The sequence below is a fragment of the Stylophora pistillata genome, chromosome 3 (assembly GCF_964205215.1).
Source record: "Stylophora pistillata chromosome 3, jaStyPist1.2, whole genome shotgun sequence".
NCBI classification, from domain to species: Eukaryota; Metazoa; Cnidaria; class Anthozoa; order Scleractinia; family Pocilloporidae; genus Stylophora; species Stylophora pistillata.
In genome coordinates this window covers 27003822-27026575 of record NC_142521.1, presented here as the reverse complement: position 1 = coordinate 27026575, position 22754 = coordinate 27003822, and the positions used below count along the sequence as shown (strand labels likewise).

At 38.5% G+C, this 22754-nt stretch overlaps 1 pseudogene; it reads left to right on the top strand.

Moving 5' to 3' along the window:
- The first annotated feature begins 12457 nt into the window (after positions 1-12457).
- Positions 12458-14792, top strand: LOC148735376 (uncharacterized; annotated as a pseudogene).
- The last annotated feature ends 7962 nt before the right edge of the window (positions 14793-22754 follow it).

Genomic DNA, 22754 nt, shown 5'->3' with positions numbered 1-22754 from the left:
CTTCAATATTTGCATATAACAAATTTTATTGTCACACAACGCGGTATTTGATTTGTAAATACGTGACATAAGCTAGAAAAGCTGTCATCATGTTTCTGTACAATTGATGGAAAGTAGAATGTTCTCCCACGTTGGAATCATAGGTCTCAATCTCGTCAATGTATTTTGTGACTTGTCTGCGTATTTCACAAAGATCTTGCGAGGTAGCTTTTTCTTTTACAAAAGCAAATAATTCGTCAAGGATGGCTCCGGCCCACTGGGGGTTCTGTTCGATCTCTTCGTCCAAATGAGCTAGGAACAGTTGTTTTTCAGATGACAAGGTGTTTGAAATGAATGTAGAAATGTAAGAAGAGGTTATACATAAAGGTAAAAATGTCACTTTGATTGACAAGCACTCATAAAACATAGCGTATATAAATCTTTCGTTTCGTACTCCCTTGTTTCATTTTAGCGATACCTTCCAAAAAAGACTTGTCATGCGAATGCAGTCAATGCGATTGGTGTCTATTGTTTGATGAGATAGAGAAAGAAGCGTGGCACACAGTAGAAATAAGAGAATTGAGAAAAGTATATTTGACAAAGTGGATACAAGAAATTACGGAAAAGATTGCTTCACTTAAAATTGAATGATGCCTAGACACCTCAGTTGGAGTAAAGGAATCGCTTATAAACCGGCAGAAATATGGTTTTAATGCACATCTTCTTGGCATTATACACCTTATTCTAGGAGACATTGTCAGAGATGTCAATTCCCGTTACGGTGTCTCGTCAACGAACGACCGATGGATATTCCCTAAAAAAGTTGAGTGATAGACAGTTTCTCATCATTCATAGCGAGGATGGTGAAGTAAATGCATCATGAGCGACGTGAGAATATTGAACGATTGTGAACTACTGTACCAGAACAAGTATCTATTGGATTTGTGTGCGCCTAAAAAAGTGTGTGGACCCCGAGAAGTCATACGCAGTACTTTGGGATATTTCAACTACCCCTTATGTCAAAAGAGATGTCACGACATCATTTCTACATCACGTCATTACATGGAGGTGTATTATTTTCTGCGGTATTTACAAGCTGTGCTCGAGAAGAAATTACCAGTACTCGAGATGGATGACTCAGTCTCCAAGTATAGATTCATGAATGCCTGCGATAAATTAGTTGACAAGACAGGTAGAGAAGTCAACGCATGGCCAAATCCAATGAGGCCACATGCCGCTTTACATGTTCAAACATCGGGATGCATTTGAACAGTTGGGAGAGCGCTTAAGGTGTAATAATTTTTTCGTGGATGATGTGACAGAAGTGTTTGCATCGTTTCGTAATCCCATGTTAAGCCATTCAGATGTAATGAGTGAAATGGTGACATTGACATGGGACAAATATTCTCCAGAGTGGTTTAAAAAACAGCAGAGTTGCATTGCTTTATTAAAGACTGGTGTACATGGTCAAGCGAGGAAGGAAACATTTAAAGTGTTGCATCAAAAAGTTGAAAAAGAAACTGCAGCCTGAAAAAGCGTATAGTCGTCAACCGGAATTGGACTTTGCAACTTTCACACTTTAGGGTTCACATGTCGGGTTCCAAGAATAAAAAGAGACTGAACAACCTTAAATGTAAGATTAAGAAGCAAGAGAAAAAACATACCAAATCTCTTAAAGAAAAAGACTGAAATTAGAAAATTACCACAGAAGGAATTCATAGAGAGAAGGTATCACCAAGCCATCATTTCATCGTTCAACCCGTGATCATGTCAGGGTCAACGAACACCAAATTAAGACGCAAGAGGAAGAAACAAAGGAAAAAGCATGTAGTCACGAGGGTTAAAAGTATCATGTATCACATGAGTATCACATTTTGGATACTATTCATATGTATACGATTTACCACACGTGTTACTAAAACGGATTCGTGATTGGCTGAAGGTGTATATATGAAAGGGACTCAAACCATGTTTCGTGCTCTCTCACTGTTTGAAGCTTTAGAAGAAGAACCACAAGAATGGCCTCCAAAAGTCCACAAAGAAAGTCATAGTAAAACAGGAAGAGATCTAGATATTGGTAGATGTCATGTGCGACATGCTTATGGGCCATGAAATCCTAGAGGAGACTACGATCCTAAACTCCATCAAAGACAAGTTCGTATTCAAGCCAGAGGAACCGTACTATGACCATCATAAGTACAGGGAGGCAAAAAGCGAAGTCACGAAGAGCTTACACAAGTTGGTGCCCGTTATCGTAGAAAGTCGTTTAGAGGAGAAAATTAAGAAGGTGAACTTCACAGAGGATAAAGAAGAGGCAAATAACAAGGAGTGAGACAATGTTTCTTTAATAAACCAGCATGTATTAATGAGTTCAATTTTTGTAATAAACTTGTTTGCAATGAATTGTGTGTAGTTATTTATGTTCCCATGGAGTGTTGTAAAGAGCTTCCCAATTCGTATCCCAAAGAAGTATATTATCAGACCTATGCCCACACGAAATCTATAAATTCGATATTCATTCCTATACCAAAACGGGTCGCTCCCGTGTCTTGAGTAGTTTAGGAAGTCTACAACGTCCCCCATTCATGTAAGCATCACGAAATATATCCTTTGGTGTGAATAAATTAAAAATGGACTCGGTCAAGCCTAGGTCGTAGTGATCCGAAGTAGTGCCAATTTTACTTGATGAGCCGAACTTGTGATCAGTGAGTAGTTTAATAGAGTAAGAGTGTCTTTGAGTACATATATGAAACCGTCAAAAGTGTGTCATCCATGTGGGAGGTGAAGGCAAAAAAGTGTCTGTGCATGCTCAAAAACTTTACGCATGCGTATGAGAGAAAAGTGGTCATTTTAAAGTTTGATATAGGTTGAAAATCTATTTTATGTATTTATTTTTTATTTTTTTTTGATGAATTCTTCCTTTCTTCTTCTCTTCCACTGCCCTCTGGAAAAGAACCCAGCCTTCTGCTGCGTCAGATTTTTTTAGTTAAATGCTGATACATCCCGAGCTTACTCTCAGTTTCATTCAGGAGATCTTGGAGAGCAGACACTGAAAACATTCCCGTGAGTGTTAATGTTGTACCCTCAAGAGGTCGTAATTTTTTAGTGAAATTATGATTCTTCCCAAGCCTGCTCTCAGTGTCATGAACGATAGCTTGGAAAGAATTGGTAGATTTGCAGACGCCGATACATCACAGCGAATTGTAAACAGAGTAGATTTGTACCTTCAAGATGCCGAAGATCCGCTATCGGACTACGAAACCCGTGACATAGTTGAAAAGAGAAACGAGATATTTAAAGCCATGTTGGAATCTACAAAAGTGGTATTGGAGCGTAAACTTTCAGACAGGAAGGATGTCCATGACTACAGTAGAAAAACAGAATTACATTGTGGACAATCCAAAAGTATCTGTGGTGGAGATTGAAAGTATTTTGGATATTATTTCGTTCGCCGATGAGGATTCTTTAAGGAGAATGATGCATCACGCTCGCGCTTATATGAAACCGCATAATTTTGATAAAGTGGTTAGAGATTCAGAGGAAACATATCCAAACGAAAAATTTACATACGACGACACATTTCAACGTCACAGAAACGAAATCATGAAATCTATTTCTAATTACGTGGAGCACATATTTCACAGTCTTGAATGGGATGAAGAGGCTGAACTTTCAGACTAAATATCATTTGAGGCTTCACACGACATGGAATCAGTGCGAGCGCGGCTGCGGTTAGAACAGGAAAAGAAAGAACAGGAGTATGAAGATCTTCTCTGGAAAATGCGTAAAGATAAACCATATGAGGTGTTTAATCCGACAAAGTCACATGAAGAATCAGTAGCATTTTGGACTTTAAGAGTGTGAACCTATAAGAATATTTAAAACAATTTGAAAACCAAAGTGGAAATCAAGATGGTAAGTGAGAGTAATGTAATATATAAAGAAATAAAAGTGTGTTGAAAAGGGTTCATTTTGTGTGTGTCTTTAATGAAGACGCGTGATGGATTCCTTTTAATTAACCCTTTCAAGTAACGATGTCAGTATCAAGTATTTCCCAGAAAATAGCTCCAATTCATGGAAAAACCGTCTTTCGTCTCTCGTGGTACTAGATTAAGACTGGGAAGTGGGTATGTCGAGTATTTCACTGCCACACGAATCTTGATTGAAGAAATACCTCCATAACACCCCAGATGCCCCTAGATAAAATACACATGACCAAACGCCGAGTGTACCTGGTTCTCACGCAACAGCTTGATGTCATCACCACTTACGTACATCTCAGTGATATCAAAGACAAACCCCTACACACACCTCACGATCTTCTCAATGCCTTATTCAAAATGGAACGTGAACAGTTTATTTTAGAATTGGGAAGAGCAGGTGTGTTTGCAAATGAAATGCCTACGGGAAAATTTCCCAACCTTCAATTCGATGTGTCTCTTGACGACGTGCTAGAAACCTGTACGGTATCCGTGGAAAAGATCGTTCCAGATACCCTTTTTAACAGCAATGTTTGCGATAACGTGTACTTTGAGCTTCGTAAAGAGTCGTGCATGTTATTGGGATGGGTACAGCCAAAAGCGTGGTTTAATGTCGTCATGGTAAAAAATGCAGAGAATCTAGCATTTAGAAAACGCGGTAACGTGTGGGTTGAATCCAGATCAGACCAGAATGTAGCAAAGAGATATTGGAGTATGGAAGAAAATGGGGAGATGATTAAATTTTATCTTCATGAACTCGTGTGGACGTTTATAAATACAAAGCGGTCTGCTTATAAACGAGGGACATTGGAATCCAGAACCCTTCATGTGTATTCCTCTATAGGAGATCTGGTCACTATAGGATCACAAAGAACCCATTTGTTACTACAAGTCCTGTATCAACCTCAATTACAGGGGAGCTATTTTTATGCACCACCAAAGATTCAATACATTCCGTTAAGGAATTACACATTCGATGTGACTGAAATTCAAATAAGTGAAACGAGCACCAACTCATTGACACAGTTCGACAAGGGTCCTTCTATTGTCTCGCTACATTTTAGAAAGAAAAAACAATAAGACAACCAACATGAATCAATTTTTGCGCGCGAGTAAATTAACAATTGCATTGTAAAAAGATCAAGTAGGCACGTAGTGTAAAATGGAATTAGGAAATAATTTCATCTATTCAACATTCTTGTGGGAGTTCTTTTTTTTTTCATCTCCGAAACAATACAAATGAACTTCTATTCAAACAAAAAAGTCGAAATGCAAAATTCATCCGACACTAAAGTTGTCACTCGTGATTTAGTCATGGAAAGGGTGAGACAACTTACTTCAGGTTTGACAGATATGCTGCTATTTGCTATTTCTCACGCGAGATGGAGTGGAGATAACGAAGTTACAAACATCTGGAATCATGTAAGATTGGTTACAGATATGGCAATTCTGACTTTTGGGATGCGATGGCCGAGGCGTCCCGTGGTATCGAGGCACAGATATCCCAAGGGATAAAAACCTGGGTGTATTTTGGCGTCACTTTTTTTAATTCACTCGAACCGAAGATGGCAACACAACGGAATTACCCTGAGCTACTGCAGATATTAGATTTTATGGCGTGGAGGGATGATACAACGATGCAGAGGCTCAGAATTTTAGCAAACTTATGGGACGAGGGCCGAAATGAAAGACTACCATGGAGTGCTTTGACAAGCGAGTATGTAGAGCTTATTATTCTTACCTTTTGCAACCACCTATTGCTGCTCATAAACGAGCTAATGGTAACAGGACGAACGGATCGGAATTCGGCTTATATACAGCTTGGGTGTTTGGTATGGTTATGCAGAATAACCGCCAGAAGGCATGGTATACGAAGATTGAGAAGGAGGAGGAGGAGAAGGATGAATGGAAGAAGGAATGGTGGAGAAAGCGTTATCCAAGAAGAGGAAGAGGAAGAAGAATTGTAAAAAAAAAAGCCGAGGGAAAAACGGATGAAAGAAGGTTAAAAACATTTGTTACTGTTAAAAAAAAAAGACTATTCCTACACGTGCTTTTTTCATATTGTTAAAAAATAAAATTGGTTTATTTGACTTTATTTGACTCGTTTTCAATTTGAGAGTGACAACGGTTTCCCTAGACTTGTTTCGAAACCCAGAGAGCCTCAGGGGACTTTTATTATAAAAAAAAAAGAAGGAGTAGAGGGGAATGAGTCTGAGATCGGAAACGAGGCAATCCAGCCCCCTTCATTTACAATAAACTGATGCTAAGGAGAGAAGGAATAGAGTCCTAAACCAAAACGATATGTTCAGAACTCGAAAAAGGGGGGGGGGGGCGGGGGGGGAAAGAAGGTTGTTGTTAAAAGAAATGGTCCAAAGTTATTGAGACCTGAATTATAACCACTTTGAACAATTATGTAATCTAAACAATGATAGGTGACAGCTACCATATCAGTTTGTGATTCCCGTCCATATACCAAAGGGCCAGTGGGGAATGTTCGCTATACACACGTCTACGAATGGTATTCATAGACCTTAGCCTCCTGCCTATGAGATCGACTCTCTTTTATGGCACTCCTTAGTCTCCACCCTGGACGCGTACTCCTTGGGAAACAAGGTAACCCTCGATAGTTTTACAACCTATCAAGAAAAGTAGGGCGGGTTTTAACTTCAAGCACCTGTGACACAGTAGTGAAGTGAATGCCACTTGTCAGTGCTTTCTTGAATTTTCTGTTTAGAGGGTACAAATTGTGTTTCTAATATGAAAAATTTTGTGTAAACACCGCAGCGGGCTTAAACGCTCTTGCCTGTAAGTTGATTACGTTTTGCATGAATCTACTGGAAGAGAAGAGCATACAGGATTTTCAAAAACGGTCTTTTAAAAAGTGTACGTCTATACTAAAAAAAACATGTTCACATTTGCTATGTGTGATTATGTCTACGTTTCTTGAATTGTTCAGTCAATAACGTGTATCGTTAGGCAAGCTTTAATTCATTTTAGCAATCTGAAAGAAATAAAGACAAAGGAGAAAATTTCCCCTTTTAGACCCTCATCATGTCTAGTTCCAGGGGAATAAATTGTTCTGTAATTATTAACTGGTTCTTAAATTATTCATAATTAGGCTAAGGGTAAAGAATCTTTATTTGTTAAACGAACATGAGCGGCGACAGCCTCAAAAGATTCTATAATGAATACTTACTTACCCGATCTAGGGAAATTTGTCATAATATGCTGGATTAAAGAGTCCGGGAAATCGTCTAAATTTGACTGTAGCAAGACTTGTTCGTCAACTCATATTGGGCCATTCGGTTTTCAATAGTTCGCTTGCTAACTCCAAGCATTAGAGCCATGTCTTTCTACATGAAGTTGTTCTCTAACAAAGATAACTAGTGTTCATTAAAGAAAACATAGTCCTTTAAGAGTAGATAGTTTACACTGAAATTGAATGAAACCTTAAAAAGGGGAGCTCACTAAATATATTATGGATAACCACAAAAAGTGGTTTGATGAAGCCTAACAGCTCAAAAAAATGCAATCACTTCATATGGAGCATTTAACGATATTTTCAAATGGTGCTATTTTTTTTTGTTCCAAATTTTCAACTTGAAAATGCAAAACGAATTGGTCTTCCTTACCTCTGAAAAATAGCAGCTGCTGCTCAGAAATCGCAAACTTAGGTATTCCTCGGCATCCAGCCTCACTCACTGCTGGTGCTTCATACCCTTGAAAAGGCTCTTGTTGATTCAAGTTTACGTTCAGATGTGGACGAGCTTGATTGATTAAGTCAACCGCTTCCAAAGGAATGTCCCCATTGACTAACGCTGCCTCGTAAAGAACCTCTAGTCTTAAAACAGTATTTTCTAAATCACCTCCACGATTTCTGCCTACTTGTATGCGTTCAACTATTTCATTTTGGGAATCTAATAAATGTTGACGAAAGTCCATGACTCTTAACAGTACTGAAGGACAACAAGCAACGATACCTGTGAAGAAAAAATTCTTAAGGTGGAGACGAGGCACTTGTAACCCAAGCACTAACTCTTTTTCTTTTTTGTTTTTTTCATCGCTTTGCCATAAATGCAAGAGGGGAAACGCTACAAGTCACGCAACTTTAGTCAATACATCTAGTTTGTACCGAACTCAGTCAGTAACAATGATAATAATCATCATCATCATCATTGCAAAAATTAATGGTTGAGGTAAAGAAATGTAAAGATCGATATAGATATAAATAAATACTTCTACCGAAACCAACGACAAAACAGCCATATGTCCCCTCAGTTGTCTAAATTATGCAATAGTTTTTATACAACAAGTTGCGTAACAGATCAAAAGGTAAAACTCAACCTATAGCTGGACAACTACCTACAACTAAGTGCATTATAAATCCACTCTAGCCTTCCTTAATAAGTCATGACTACGGAATGGAAAAGAGCACAGGGAAGATAGGTATATATGCACGCAAAACCAACTCGGAAAATATATTGCTTTGGCAAACACTACTTTTGGAATGTGAAATAAATCTTTAACTGTTTCCGGTCCAGGCTTATAACCTACGTTTGATCGAGAAAATAGAAGTTACTTTTACTATCACTGCACCCAGGAATAAGTAAATAAAAAAGAAATATAATGTACACCTCTTTAAAATAATAAATGTAAGCAGTCTTCCGTTAGCTTAGTACTCTAATTGTAAGGAAAACAAATTAAAGCATTCCGTTATCACTCCGATTGAAAAATGTCAAAACAAATCAAGGCTATCAGTTTTCTTAGCATGCCGTCCATGATGGTCCACACAAAATCCAACTTGTCACGTACTTTTGAAATGTTCAAAAACCATTTGCAGTTAAACTCTCATTGAAAAGTGAGCACGAGTCAGAAAAGAAAAGAGAGCTCGGCATTCTACATTTCTCGCACATCACAACACTACTTAACACTTTAAACATTCAGGCACCAACGCATGCAACCTGTGGGAAACCAGGAGGCCGGCAAACCGTGGTAGAATCAAGTCTTGTTGCTATTTTAATAAAAGCTTCCATGAAGGAAAACAAATAAAAGCCATATCAGCAGGGGAAAAATAGGAGAAACTTAACAAATTGGCTCTGCTTTACGGCAAGGCAAAGTGAAGGCTCTTCAACACAGCAACTACACTGATGTGATGGTTTTGCGCCATTCTTCACACTCGATGACGTCATGCCCCCAGCAGATCGCTGTTCCATTTGCGGTTTGTATTTTTGGTGGTTTCAGCGAGATAGCGTAATGTAGATTTGTACAGCGTACATACAAACAGTGTAGCGTTGCTTGAAATGGCTCAGCGTTATGTCGCACGGCACAGCGTACACACGAATGGTGTAGCATTACGTCGAATAGCTTTGCAGAACATCAGATTGCTCAGTATTACATGAAATATTTCAATGTTGTGGCAAATCGTCGAGCTTGCTTGTGGCGTGACATGTTGGCGTTGTAGCATTTGACTTTACGTTGAGCTATTTCACGCAACACTACACTGTTTGTATGTAGGATGTATCATTTGACATTATGCCGTACCATTTGACATAACGCTGAGTCATTTCGCACAACGCTACACCATTTGTGTGTACGCTGTACCATTCCACATTAGGCCGAGCCTTTTCCCGCAAAGCTACATTGTTTGTATGTACGCTGTACCATTCGACATTATGCTGAGCCATTTCACCCAAAGCTACACCGTTTGTGCATACGCTGCACTAGTCCATATTAACCTAAGTCATTTGACACAAAGCTACAACGTTTGTGTACTGTATTGCAAATGGGCGCTAGACTATTCGCAATTTACCTGGTCCATTTCACAATTTCATGTTCCAACTCGACATGGGCAACTAGACCGTTTATGATTTGGCTACACTATTTATGTTTAGGCTGTTCTATTTCATGAAGGAAACCTAGACTGTCTATAATTTGGCCATGCCATTCCTTTATTAGCTATGCTATCCTGCAGCTGATCCTTAAACCATCTTTGTATTTACTGATCTATTTGACATCCTTGTATTTTTGGTGGTGACAGCCGCCCATACAAGTACTAAGGTACTAACGTACTAAGCAAATTCAGAACAAGCCGTGATGAGTTGTCCGTACCAAGTACTAAGGTACTAACGCACTAACCTACTAAGGTACTATCGTATCAAGCAAATTCAGAAGAAGCCGTGATGAGTTGTCTGTACCGAGTACTAACGTACTAACGTACTAAGCAAATTCAGAACAAGCTGTGATGAGTTATCCGTACCGAGTACTAAGGTACTAACCTACTAAGCAAATTCAGAACAAGCAGTGATGAGTTGTCGGTACCGAGTACTAAGGTACTAACGTACCAAGCAAATTCAGAACAAGCTGTGATGAGTTGCCAGTACCGAGTACTAACGTACTAATGTTCTAACATAGTAACGGACTAAGAAAATTCAGAAAAAGCTGTGATGAGTTGTCCTAACGAGTACTAACGTACTAACGTACTAACCTACTAAGCAAATTCAGAAAAAGCTGTAATGAGTTGTCCTAACCGAGTACTAAGGTACTAATGTACTAACGTACTAAGCAAATTCAGAACAAGCAGTGGTAAGTTGTCCATACCGAGTATTACGGTACTAACGTACTAATGTACTAAGCAAATTCAGAAAAGGTCGTGATGAGTTGTCCTAACGAGTACTAAGGTACTAACGTACCAACGTACTAAGCAAATTCAGAACAAGCCGTGGTGAGTTGTCCGTACTGAGTACTACGGTACTAACGTACTAAGCAAGTTCAGAACAAGCCGTGATGAGTTGTCATACAGAGTACCAACGTACTAACGTACTAAGCAAATTCAGAACAAGCCGTGATGAGTTGTCCGTACCGAGTACTAAGTTACTAACGTACTAAGCAAATTCAGAACAAGCTGTGATGAGTTGCCAGTACCGAGTACTAAGGTACTAACGTACTAACGTACTAAGCAAATTCAGAAAAGGCTGTGATGAGTTGTCCTAACGAGTACTAAGGTACTAACGTACTAACGTACTAAGCAAATTCAGAACAAGCCGTGGTGAGTTGTCCGTACTGAGTACTACAGTACTAACGTACTAAGCAAATTCAGAACAAGCCGTGACGAGTTGTCATACAGAGTACTAAGGTACTAACGTACTAAGCAAATTCAGAAAAAGCCGTGATGAGTTGTCCTAACGAGTACTAAGGTACTGACGTACTAAGCAAATTCAGAACAAGCCGTGGTGAGTTGTCTGTACCGAGTACTACGGTATTAACGTATTAACGTACTAACGTACTAAGCAAATTCAGAAAAGGCCGTGATGAGTTGTCCTAACGAGTACTAAGGTACTAACGTACTAAGCAAATTCAGAACAAGCCGTAGTGAGTTGTCCGTACTGAGTACTACGGTACTAACGTACTAACGTACTAAGCAAATTCAGAACAAGCCGTGATGAGTTGTCATACAGAGTACAAAGGTACTAATGTACTAACGTACTAAGCAAATTCAGAACAAGCCGTGATGAGTTGTCATACAGAGTACTAAGGTACTAACGTACTAAGGAAATTCAGAACAAGCTGTGATGTGTTGTCTGCACAGAGTACTAAGGTACTAACGTACTAAGCAAATTCAGAACAAGCCGTGAAAGGTTGTCTGTACCAAGTACTGAAGTACTAACATACTAACTATTTTTCCGTTCAAAGCGAAATAGAGGCCAAAATAGTAATTCTGGCCTCGTGTTATCTTCAAAAAAAAAAAAAAAAAAAGCCGTTGATTACCATAGGGTATTTACTACTTCAAAACAGGAATGAGAAGGTTCTGGATTAGAAGAGTATTTTTTTCTACTATTGAATTGGCAACAGGTAGACAAGAGGGAGTCATGGAAGGTTTTGAGTACGCAACACCGCAAACAAAAGAGAACTAGCACCTCAGCAACCAAAATATATTCTCAAAGGACTGACATCGCAATATACATTAAGTTGCACGATTTAAATGGTCTCGTTTGGCCGATCGTGCATGTGGTAGAGGTCCGGAGGTCAAGTAAAATGCTAGCCAATGTTTATTAAAGATTCATTAGGATTTATTTCTTTTTTCGTTTTACCAAAATATAGTTTCTAAAAGAGTTAAAGAAAAAATGCAATTCATAAGTGGTTTATTTCAATGAAAACCGTCAGTTTGAGATCACCAAAAAACACAGTGCAAGTTGTTCTCCACTACACTTCCGCATTAAAAATATGGTCCACACCACAAAACCACAAACCCCAATGGTTATCAATACTCCTTTTTTCACAAACGGCATGCATGAAAAGAACAAGAGTTGTAGTTAGTACGCTAGTACGCAAGTATTCACGCGTGTTCAAGAGGTTTACTTAGTACGCTAGTACGTAGGTATTCCTGTTCGCTCTAGAGCTGTAGTTAGTACACTAGTGCGTAGGTATTCCTGCTCGTTCGAGAGTCGTAGTTAGTATGCTAGTACGTAGGCATTCATGCTCGCTCGAGAGCTGTAGTTAGTATGCTAGTACGTAGGTATTCGTGCTTGCTTGAGAGGTTTAGTCCAATGGCGACCAATGGCAGAGTATCGATGATCAGCAATGCGTTGAAACAGGTGGCGCGTCGTATATCCGACGTAATTCGATACTCTGCCATTGGTCGCCCTGAGAGATGCCCATGGGAACATTGACTTACTCAATGAGAGCCAGTTTAGAATGCTTAAAAAATGCGGCACGAAATGGGATTGTCTTGTTTATGAAATGTTGTACATAAGAACAATAAGGCCCAATTTAAACACCCAGAGCGATTCCATTAGGGCTAAACTCTTTGTTTGACTTTTAACGTTTTGTAATTTATTCACCGCTTCATTATATATATGCTCGATTTTATTATTTTAGTTTACTTGATAATGACGTTCTGGAAACGTCGAAACGTCGTGTCATGCTTTATAATATTTTATCGCAGTTTTTCATTGTCAAATGTTTTACCAAATCTTTACTTATTCGAACCTTTTTTCAGTTCTACAATCCTGAATATCGTACTGGAAAGTCCCGAATAGCTCATTTTAAAACATAAACCATCTGCTATTAGACAGGGCAAAATGTTTACACTGGACATGCGCGAGATACCAATATCATCAGCAGAAGCATATGATAATGGTGCCTACATATCAAAAGGAAACGCCAAGAGGCTGTTTCAGTACAATGCCGATGGATAACGCATAGTCCACAATGAAAATGGAACCCGTTATGCCAATGTTAAGACAGCCAAAGGGTACTGACAGGATTACGTACCAGATACTGAAGTTTTCGAGCTTACAAGATGCTATAGAGCAAGTAAAGGAACCCAAAATTCACTCGAACAATTGCTACTGTGAAGGGAATCAAAGAGAAAGAGTTAAAACCTTACTACCTCGTTATTTACAAGGGGATAGAAGGAGAAAAGGAGTTTGTAGCTCAAAGACATGGGAACATAAAGAAGCCCACATCTTCAAGTTACTTCCGTATAGACCCAGAGGTTTTCAGTACCATCGACAACCTACTAGATAAAGGGATGTCCACCAACAGAATATATAGTGAGATGGCTGACAGGAATACCAATACTGTTAGTCAAACTATCTCTGACCCAAAAATGATCGCAAACAGGAGGTACCATAACAAAGCATCTCATGATACAAGCACGGCAACAGAGTACAGTGAAGCGGAAAGTTTGATATCTAGTCTACATAAAGTTCCCATACTTAACAGCGTTACTTTCACAAAAGAGTAATATACATCTGTAAATGTACCAAGTCACGTGATGAATGACATTTATCGTTTCTGTGTTCTTGGTGACAGCGTACTCCATGTGGATACCACGTTTGAGCTCGTTGACGGGCTGTGGCTGACAGACACTTCGTTTCAGCATGAATGTATTATCAGCAAAAGAAATGCCAATAAACACCCAGAATTTCCTGGCCCAAGTTTCTGGCACTTTCGCAAAAACCGTGAGACCTATCGCAGATTTGCTGGCAAACTACTTATACAGAAACCAAAATTGTCACGCATGCAAAAAACTGGGGGAATGACAGGAGAATGACATGTTTTCCACGATGCAAAGAATGTGTGGTGCACACAGTGTATTAAAGAACGCGACCTACAACATCTGAAGTCAATTGGGGAAAAGACACAGAAACGTATCCTGACCGATATCTATGGCTGTCAGCAAGATATTCTTCAGCAAAATGGCCTTGCAGATTCAGACGACGAAGAAGACCTATTTGGGAAACCTTAGTGCCAGGGTTTCACTCGTGGTTCATCAAACACAGGTCAGATCAGTTCAAAAGCTGTTTAATTCACTCCGACCAAGAAGATCTGGGCTTGGATGGAAGGTTTTATACTAACGGCCTTGAACTTAAGCATAAGTTCCAGAAAAAGCGTCTCAGAGAGGATGAAGTACCAAAGGAGGTCGCCGAAGTTTCTTCTATGCTGGAGAAGTAGACCAACGAGTTTTATGTCGAAGAGAGGGCCCTAAGGGGAATGGGCAAATACCGCCTTGATCCTGGTTACAACCAGTTTAAGGTCGATCCCATTACCTGGAACAAGTGGGGGCCGGAATGACAGTAACAGCATCTGATTGCATTTAGGAATTTTGTGCCTAAATCCTTCAACATGTATAAAAGACCTAGTTCTACTGGCCTAAAAAGTTCACCCAGGAACAAAGCTAGAAGGGCCAACCTTCTCAAACGCGAGGTGTTCGCCAATAGAGTGGACGCTGCTCCCTCACAACATGCATATTCCAGCGCCAAGCCCCACTGCACAATCTGCCGCACAGCCAAAAACTGTCACTCCAGTACGAATAAGAAAAGCCACGGATAAGCAACAATGGGAGGTAACATCATATTTCATTCTTTTTTAATATTTTACTGTTATTCATTTCCTGTTATCGTCTGGTCTTTTCTTTTCCTTTCTCTGTTTTTCTTGCTTATTTTCTTTTTCATTTTTTTTCTTCTTTGTTTATTCATCTTTATTTTAGGTTTCTTTTGTTTTTGCTTTAATTCCCCTATTTATTCTTCTCATTTCTATTTTCATTTTGTTATTTATCTGCTTGTTCTGTACCTTTTATTTTTTTATTTTATTACTTGCACATTATGTTCGCACTTTCCATTTTCTTTCCTTCGGCTATTTAGATTTTCATTTTTCTTTTCATTCTTTTCTGTACTTGTCATGAATTTGCACTTCTTTTCACTAATTCATCAATGCTAGAAAGTGTCATGAATTCTGGTTATAGACGACTTAATTCAATTAATTTCCCACACACGAGATTACTGTGTGATGGATGTCCTCCCCTGGGGTGGGATGGGTGGGATATACAGGGCTGTTCTGAAAACCACTTCTGTGAGAATGCACCCTGTCTAAAGATTATTATCTAGCTATCTATCTCTATTAAATTTGTCGCATAAAAAAGCACAAAGGTATGACCGAAAAGAATTCTGGATGTTTTCATTGTGAGCAAAATGCCGCTTACGTTCAGTAACGACTTGCATATGAGAGCAGTTTGCCTTACCGTATTTTTTGCAATGCCTTCAAAAGCTATTGCTGTATAAAGACACGGCAGCTTGCTTACGGAAAATGCATCCCATCACGCTTTTCAGCGATACCTTTGTGGTTTTAGATGCAACAAATTTAATTGATATAAGTGTTTGTTAGACAGGGAAAAGGAGTGAATGGGATGAGATGCAGACATGCTTAAAGCTGCCAGAGCAATTCCTCCTAATTGAAATGTTTCGTCTTTGTGTAGGTTCAGAAAAGCACTTCCAACAACAAGAATGCTGCTGTGAATTTTCTTGACCCAGATAGAATTTCAGGGAAGCAGTAATGACAACAAGCCGTGTCCAAGGGCCATACAACGTTGTGAGCAGTGTAGAGTGTCCTTCAATCAGGCTGACATAGTGTTAGTCAAAAGTGTGGGAGTCCATGAGCGGACCAATAAGTCTGGAAAGGTTGTGAGATATACCGGAAATGTGTACTTTCATTTTCTAACAAAGTGTTTGAAAGAATACGACCAGAAATTTGAATTTTCCGCCATTACTGTACCATCATGTACTCTTCAGTTTCTTCCAGATGGCGGAAAAGCAATGCCTCAAGCCAAAGGTCTTCATGTCGAAAATTAGATAATACGACGGTGCACTCAATACAGTTTTTGTTCCAGTTCTATGTAAATCCAAGTATTTTTATCAGCAGGACTTCATATGTCATCGTAGACCTTGTACACACGGCATACATGCCTTGCAAATTAGTGATGATAATTATGATGTTGATAATGTATATCACTCTTTATCACGAAGACGTAGTGATTAGCCCAGATATAAGATAATTAATTATTTTGCCCTATCTGTTAAAAGGAGTTGGTGCTCTGGCTCTATTATTTTTAGGACACATTTATGATTTTTTATTTGATACATATGTAACTATGATATGTTTAATAACACATGATACATGTATAATTTTTTGGATTAAAGTTGTAATCACTGATATTCGATATGTAGTAATTACATTCAACAACGTGTAGTTAGCCATCGGGAAATGTAGCCTGTATATTTGGAATATTTCGGTCTTAGCCCCTCTCTTTGTAATTTTGTGCAAGACATTCAAGGCACAGAAAAATATCCAAAGCGAGTACAGAGTGACAAAACAATCCATTGTTCTTGTTGAAAACACACTCAATTAGCTCTACAAATGGCTTGGAGTTGCACGGGAATATGCGAATTCATTTCTTGACAAGGCACTTGCGTGACAATATCAACATGCCATCGCGAATGCAAAGAAGAAACTGTTTTAAATCGAAAGAAATACGTGAAGTTTTTTTTAACGGGATCATGCAAATTATATATGAAAAAGCCCAGGAAGGCCTGAAGATTTTCAAACTTCCTGAGGAAATTTTGAACATTGTGTTTCTTTTTAATCAGAGACGAATTTATAGCGTGACCTAGACTTTAACTGTCTTTGTTTTTGCAAAAGTGAAATATATGTGGAATTTTTGCAAGGTATTTTACTGCAAATGACAGAATATAGCTGATGAATGGTGGCTTTAACTTCCACTGCCTCAGTAAATTGACTAGATAGTTGAGATTTTGAGAAGAAAAGCCTAAAAGCCCTGTTCGTGGTGCCTATTCTGTACTGTATGACATTATATATGATATCCGTAAGCTGGGCTCCCTGTGGATAAACTCGATTGCTAACACTTATTTTCCGATGTTACCCATAATTTTTTAGGTGCTTTCATGTAATTTTCAGGTAATTTCAGATAGTTTCCTTGGGGGTTTCAAATGGTTTCAGGTGGTTTCATTGGTGGTTTCAGGTGGTTTCAGGTGGTTTCAGATGGTTTCAGGTGATTCCAACTTTTAGTACCTACGTTTATGCCTTTGTGTGTCTGTTATTTACTTGCCGCCATCGTATTGTCTAGCGGCTATTTCTAGTCACAATTTTCCTTTATCTCGTTTCGAGCAAGCTCTTTTGTCTGTATTTGTATATATAATTGTGTTTGCCGTGGCACTTTTCATTTATTAGTTCTCTCATTATCACTGTTAAGTCGCCACGTGTTTAATTGAGTACAATTGCTTATATGTCTCCTTTTTTAATTCGCCTACAGTTTGCGAGAATGATTAAAGCTAAGTTTCCGCAAAATATCCTCTGGTTTGGTTGCTATTTTCTCCGGTCGCGATTTTCTCAGCACTTCATTTGGCTTTGATGTTCACTTGCCGCTACATCAATAGTGATTGTTGCACATCTTGCATCCAACTTTTGACTCTTACCCGTGACTCTCGCCTGCTAGCAGGAATAGCAGAGGTAGTCAGACATACGGAAAGTGCCCACGAATAGAATGTCCCAACCAATCAAAAAAAAAAAAGAAATTAGGGGAAATTAAAGGCATTAATTAGGCTAAAATCTTTCGTAACATATCACAATACTTATTGCAAAGGTGGTGGACAGAAGACATGTTATTTGGCACGTTTATCGATTATCCTATGATTTCCAGAACATTCTTGATTAGTCCTTTGAGAAAGTTCTCGTGGTTTCGACATCAATACGTGACATCTATTTATAGAAACTTGAGTTGTTTACCGTAAATTCTGGAGAATTCTATGATGTAATGTTACTAAAAATAGTCATGTTGTAAATCTGTAGAATCTTTTAGACAGATTGTAAGGAACTATATAAGAAGGTGCAGTAGGTTGTTGCGTTTAGACGAAAAAGACGAAAAAGACGAAAAAGAGGAAAAAGAGGAAAAAGAAGAAAAAGAAGAGAAAAGGATAAAGGAAATAAAGGAGTTAGTGAAAACAATTCATTTTAAGGTTTATCACGAAACCAGGTGGTCTTTTTTAATGTGTCAATACTCCTAGAAGACAAATTTCCACAGCAGAAAAAGACTTCACCCTTGTCAATCAGATCTGCTGTAGCAGTCTCTGGATCATAGAGAGATTATCCTGAACCTAGAATATCTAAAAGCATCAATTTCTCTTCAGTTATTAAACTTGTGTAATGCACTAAACATTGAGCTTTCTCAAAGATTTCTTTAAACTCAAGGTGGGCATCTGCTTTTGGAATGATGCACTTTCCATTATTGTTTACATAATTTGTGAATTGTCCAGACACAAATTCTTCTACAGTCACTCGCTTACCGTTGAACCTAGAATAGAACACTTTGTTATAGGCAAATAATTGGCCAAACACTTCTGGTATTATGGTGCTAAACTGCTTGGTTACCTGCCGGACCACAGTATGCATCTGTACTTGTTTTCTTGTATGGATTTCTACTGTGGTCTTCAATGTGTCCTCGATGGTGTTCTTTGACTTCACATTACACTCCTTTTCCACCCACTTTTCTTTACCCTAGCTGCCACTTTCCGGTGTTGCTTTGAATGCAAATCACAAAATGCTCCAGATGCAAATTTGTCGTCATCAACATAGAGTGTTAGACATTTTTCTGTTTTCCACTCTTTGTTGAATAGATCAAATGTCTCCAAGTTCAGAACTCTTTTTTCTGGAGACTGGCTTGACAAATTTTCCAGCATTCAGCAGTTGCTCAATTGATACTGAAGCTGGATACCTAGGTGGAACTTCTGCTGTTTTTGTGGGTGACACAGGTTCACTGGCAAACTTTGCATGCTTGACAGGCTTATGATGTTCCTCACTACCAGCTGACATCGGTAGACTTTGATGTTGCTCACCTTCATCTTGTTCAGCTAAATTAACCACAAATCTAACAGAGTATACCTGACAAAAGACCCGATCAAATAAGGTGAGATAAGAATTCAATTCTTATGATGAATTCAATTGTTATGTAGTGATGGCCTGTGGAAACTTAATCACTGACCTAAGTGATAATTTTTCGCAATTTTGCATTTTAAAATCTAGGAAAGCAAAAACTCGGGTTAAGAAATGTAAAATGCGAGACTTTTCACATTTTTCTAATGACAGATTAACTGCTGATCTTTCTAATGTGGAGTGGAATGCTCTCTTTGCAAATGAACCAAATGACGTTAACAGCGTATTCTCCTTTTACAATAAATTTAACAAACTGGTGAATGAGCATGCACCAATGAAAATTTCTAATCGCAAAGCAAAACAGTTTGCCAAACAATGGATCACTAAAAGTTTGTGAAAATCGATTAGAGTAAAAAATAAGCTATATGTCTTGGGTGATAGAGTTAAGTACAAAATATATAGGAATAGAATATGTACCTTGACTCGCTTAAGCAAACAGCAATATTATACCAAATTCTTTAATGATAATTTGACAAATATGAAACAAACATGGATAGGAATAAAATTAATTGTATCCTTGCATGTAAATCAAACAATTCCAACCCTATTAGTTCTATTAAAGATCCTGATGACAATTCAATTTCAAGCAACCCCAATAGAATTGTCAATATTCTCAATAAACATTTTGCTTCAGTGGGCCCTAAATTACCAAATATGTTACCATCCGTCCTGCAAAACTATTTTGATTTTCTCAACACATCTAATCCTCCTGATATGTCGTTTGCCTTCAATTTAGTAAACCCATCTGGGGTGAAACTAGAGCTTTCTTGCATACCGAACAACAAATCTCATGGCTTATATTCATGTCTAACGCAGATCTTGAAATGTTCATTGAATGTTATTAGCAATACTCTTGCAGAAATCATAAATCTATCTATTTCGACAGGAGCATACCCGAATAAGCTAAAGATGGCTAGCATCGTTCCTATTTTTAAAACAGATGATAATGCTGATCCCAGTAATTATAGACCAATCCCTCTACTATCTAATTTTAACAGAATTTTTGAAAAATTGATATTCAAGAGAATGGAATCTTTAATTGAACAACATAATATGCTTTCTCCATCTCAATATGGCTTCTGTAAAACACTTTCAACCAAGCATGCAATCCTAGATATTGTGAGCACCATACAGCCTATTTTCGTGTAGAGTTTTTATTGATCGAAAGAAAGTTTTTGACACTGTTGATCATAAAATTGTATTACATAAGCTAGATCACTATGAGATAGAATAAATATATGAAAATCATATATTTTGAACTGCGGTATTTGATACGTATGATGGACGATCCTCGCAGTAGATAGCGCTATTTGAGCAATAGCGAAATTCAGACCTGAAAAAAATCAGGCCTGTACGGGACTCGAGTCCCGTACAGGCCTGATTTTTTTCAGGTCTGAATTTCGCTATTGCTCAAATAGCGCTATCTAGTCCCGTACAGGCCTGATTTTTTTCAGGTCTGAATTTTGCTATTGCTCAAATAGCGCTATCTACTGCGAGGATCGTCCATCATACGTACTAGATCACTATGCTTTCCGTGGTGTCATCAACAAATTGTGTTCTTCTTACTTACAAGGCCGAACCCAAACAACTCAAATTGATTCATATATTTCTGCTAGAAGTAATATTACTTGTGGTGTACTGCAAAAGTAGTTTAGGAAGTCTACATGCCGGAAACCGCGGAGACTGGGTCCGAGTGTGATGATAAATTAAAAAACGACGCGGTCAAATTGGAACTGAGTAAGCCGAGTAGCCAAATATTGATGAGCCTAAGTATATCACCAAAGTATTGCCGAATATTGATGAGCGGAAGTATGGAGTAGCCGAATATTGACGAGCCGAAGTTGTGATCAGTGAGTAGTTATTAAGAGTAAGAGTTGGTTTGAGTATATATATGAGGTGTTGGTGAATGTCATCCATGTGGGACGGGAAAGATTTTGTCTGTAAACTTGTCTGCGCATGCTCAAGAACTTTACGCATGCGTATGAGAGAAAAGTGGTCAAAGATTGATATAGTCTGAAATTCTGTCTTTTTTTTTTAATTTTCAAAATGGGAATGGATTCTTCCTCTCTTCTTCTCTTCCTTGGCACTCTGGAAAAGAAAACACAGCCTTCAGCTGCATCTGTGTGATAAAAAAAGTAAAAAAGATTGGATTGGAAAGGAATCACTGATATCTCTTGCCAGTGACCCCTTTCCAACACTTAAATCATGTATATCGGATATTTTATACATGTGATATGGAAAAAAAAAGAGAAAAAAAAAAGTGGTGCGACCAAGATTTGAACCTGTGTTATTGGGGAGAAAAGAAAGTGGTCCCTATATTACGTGTTGGGAATCGCGGGTTCGATTAGCCATGCTAGATCTCCCCAAATAATATATGAAAAATAAATGAATTTATAGGTAAGCCCACATGTTTTTTACACGCGTATGAATGACAAGCTGTCATAAATCATAGCGATTATAAAGTGATCGTTTCGTATTTCACTTGCTTCATTTTCATTAACGATGCCATCCGAAATAGACTTGTCATACGAATGTGGACGATGCGATTCTTGTCTATTGTTAGCCGAGATAGAGAAAGAAGCATGGTACAGAGTAGAAATCAGTGAATTTAGAAAAAAATATTTGCCAAAGTGGATACAGGAAATTACAGAAAAGATTGCTTTACTTAGAATCGAATGAACATATAGGTAAGAGGTTGTGTTGGAGTAAATTAGTTGTGTGAAAGAGTTGATAGCATGAACATGATGGCGCATAAGATGAGAGCTGGGTGAGTACGACCATGGACTGTGTCTCAGGACTTGGTTGGTATGATGTATGATCTCCGCATTGCAGGAAATGCAAGAGAATTGGAGTCTAATTTAAAATCGATCGATAAAATGATAGTGATGCGTGAAGCTTCCACACCGGAATTTACTCAAGCTCAAAGAGACATGGTACTGGCATTTAAAAAATATGTGGAGCAGTTGAAAGCTACAAAAAATCAATCACCAGCCATGAGAGAGTTAGAAGAGGCACCCATAAAAGCGTTGGGTATGTTACAAGATTTGCTAACCATCGTGGCTGATCATGCTTCCACTAACGACTTGTGGAAGTTGGATGCAAGAATCCCAAATTCCATTTTCAAACCTTCACCATTGGATTTACCGGAGGAAAAAAATTCAGGTCTGCGTAATATTTTGTCCTTCAAGCCTTTTAACAATTCATTCGTCATTGTAAAAACCAACCGCCACCTAGAAGTTACGATTCTCCAGTCTATCCTTCTTCCGATGAGACGGACGAGGAGGACTGGGACGAGGTATTTCATGACGCACAAAACCCTTGAGACACGGAGTGAATGACAGTCATTTAGTAGCAACAGTCACCACGAACACTTGTCTTGAGTACAATCCCAATTTGGCGGGAAAAATGTTGGACGAGATGTTACGAATCATAAGCGACACAGCAGAATTAAACGATCTATCAAGAATTTCAAGTGATGTGGAAGACCATATTGAAATACGCTTAATTCCAAAA